At 41.4% G+C, this 2,785-nt stretch overlaps 1 long non-coding RNA gene across 1 annotated transcript; it reads right to left on the bottom strand.

The window, feature by feature from the left end:
• Positions 1–579: 579 nt before the first annotated feature.
• LOC140397035 (uncharacterized) lies at positions 580–2,505 on the bottom strand. The gene is made up of 3 exons (XR_011936669.1): positions 2,440–2,505; positions 1,824–1,955; positions 580–822 (listed from the first exon to the last, which is right to left on the bottom strand). It is a non-coding gene; the product is annotated as an uncharacterized lncRNA (long non-coding RNA).
• Between the last annotated feature and the right edge of the window lie 280 nt (positions 2,506–2,785).

Below are 2,785 nucleotides of genomic sequence, written 5' to 3' on the forward strand. Positions count from 1 at the left end.
GCATGGCCTCCTTCGCATGGAAATGAATATACAAATTGGGGAATTAAAGTGAGAAAACTACGTTAAATTCTGATTACAGCCTTCAGGACCCGATTGTCAGGGGCAGTGCTGGAATGAATGTGTGGGACTTGGCTGGTGGGAGAATGCAGTGATCGCTGTTCCTCGAATACATGATGTACGGGCTCAATAACAGGGCAGTAAGATGTCTAACAACACCAGATTAAAGTCCAAGAGATCTGTTTCGAATTACTAGCTTTCGGAGTGCAGCTCCTTCACCTGAGAAACAAATCTGTTGGACTTTTATCTGGTGTTGTAAGACGTCTTACTGTGCTCACCCCAGTCCAACGCCGGCATCTCCACATCATCAATAACTGGAGATAAAACAGAGAAATAATGCATTTATTACTCATAATCTTAATGTAATGGTGCAAGAGTGAGGGATTTTGCCAAATGGTCTTCCAATACACCTGACATGAAACAGCATCAGTTATTTAATTATAATGGCATTTCGGTTCCACAATGCAGTGCGATTTAACACAGCTTTAACATGGGCAGTGCAATACTGGATATACATTCTATTTTGTTTTTCATTCCTAAAGAGACAGAATGCAGATTCTTTCACACAAAATAAGGAGAGAAATGTGATTCTAAGAAACACAACAGGAAGTAATCTCTCATTCAGTCAAATACAATATTGATATCGGGCAGCAAAGCATAATCAAAGCGATGACATTTTGGAAAAGTTCTGATGTCTTCCATCAGATTTAATGTAGAATCATATATCTGTGGACGTCACCTCAGGGATGTGGAGTTGACTATTATCTGAGATGGGTGAAAAGAAAGAAGAGATCATCGAAAGAAATCACATCTACATGTTTTCTCTTTCGTAACATTTCAAGTGCAACTGGCCTTTTAAAATTCTATCAAAAACATTCTCCGTTTTTTCTCTCATAAACTCTCACTCAGTGAACCGTTGGAATAGTCCAGGAGATCCAAAATTATACGGGACATGGAACGTCCCAGCAGCGCGCCACATACAGAGGGAAATGGAACTAACCATCACCGTTTAACAGTGCAATGCAGATTTGTAAACTTTAGATGTAAACGGTCACTGCCCAATGATGGTAGACCCCCCCGGCCTGTGACACAGATAACATTGGTATTGTGAGAAGGTGTGGAAGGAACCGAGAACGCTATGTCAATGAGGATATGACTGATGTACACTGTGGGGATGAGCATACTTCAGTTAAACATTGGGCTGAAAGTTAGATGCTTTCTTTAAATTATTTGCATTCGCGACATGAACAATTGCAAATCCCACTTTGTTCCATGATCGATTAGAATAACTTCAATCCAGAGAGAGTCAATTCCTCACAAGAAGGTTGGTGACTGAGGGAATAACCAGAGCTCAAAATCTATTGGGAACGCAGTTGCAACAGAAGACAGCAAGAGGGACGTGGAAAAGTACAGGGATGTCATCAAACATCCAAGCAAATTGAAACATGCGCGATGACCAATGGAAGGACCTGGAATTTGAAAGCCCAATAATGTCGAAGGGTCACCCCCAATGGCATGAAGCACATCAAGAGACTTCGTGGAAATGCGCAAAGCCGAACTTGAATTGTGAAAAGTTGATGATCCTCCTGTTAAACAACCTGTTTACCCAGCCCATCAAGCGTAGCGTGCCCCAGATGTAGCTAAATCTGCAGGTCGTCCATTGGGCTCATCGTTCATCCTAGAGCCTATCTCAGCGGAGCTGGAGAAAATCATCAACGGAACCGAGCGAGTCTCAAAGAAACAGAAGAATCAAAGGATTATCTTACCCAGAGTGTGGATATCACCGCTGAACTTTCCCAATGTAATGCGATCATCAGACCCAGGATCCTGCAGCATGTGTCCACTCTGGGCGTCAATGGTTTCAGTCTCAGCATCGTCATAGTCGGCAGAAACAGGAGCTGAGAGGCACAGGTGTTTGCAGTTGAATTTACTTACGTCCAAAGGACAGTTAGAATGATATACTTTAATCATTCTCTCCCAAGTAATACCGGGGCAGGAAAGTAGATCGATTACGGTATGATGTCATTGAGTTTGAGTGGAGAGAATTATTGGGCCAGCTTGTGCGGCAGTATTTTCAATTTTAGTTTAAATTCATACTGTTCCCAGAAAATGTACATCCCACCAACCTGCAAACATTTCACAGCCTCCATAGGCTTGTGTAGAATCACAAGGAAACGTTTATTTTTAATTTATTTATTTTATTGGGAGAAATGATAAGACGTTGTTTCAGACTCAAGCAGTTTAGATGTTTCGGTTACTGAAATCATTGTGCAATACCTGAGATCCTTGAATCTCTCATTGAATAGTTGATCTGTTTTGGTATTTCAGATATTACAGAGTGAAGATCTGAAACGAGATGGTGGAAAGTAAATTTCTACATACCCTGCATATTTGAGCATTCATCTTCAGGATATGCGGATCCAGGATCAGTGTCACCCAAACTGTGACTGCTGTAATATTCAATCTGGTTAACAGTGTTAATCGTTGCAGAATCTGCTAAACAGAAAGTGATTGGTTAATGGATCAGTTGTTTGTGGTGGAGTCGTCATAAAGTCATCACGACACATAATATTTCACCCAATCAGAGGCGAGGTATCAATAACTTCACCATCATTGGGACACTGTCCTGGAATTGATACATGACTCCACTTTGGAAGAACATTCAGCTTTGGGAGATCAGGCGAAGAAACTGCACAAACTTTTCAGGACAACTATACAGAGGAACATA

The sequence above is a fragment of the Scyliorhinus torazame genome, chromosome 20 (genome assembly GCF_047496885.1).
Source record: "Scyliorhinus torazame isolate Kashiwa2021f chromosome 20, sScyTor2.1, whole genome shotgun sequence".
NCBI classification, from domain to species: domain Eukaryota; kingdom Metazoa; phylum Chordata; class Chondrichthyes; order Carcharhiniformes; family Scyliorhinidae; genus Scyliorhinus; species Scyliorhinus torazame.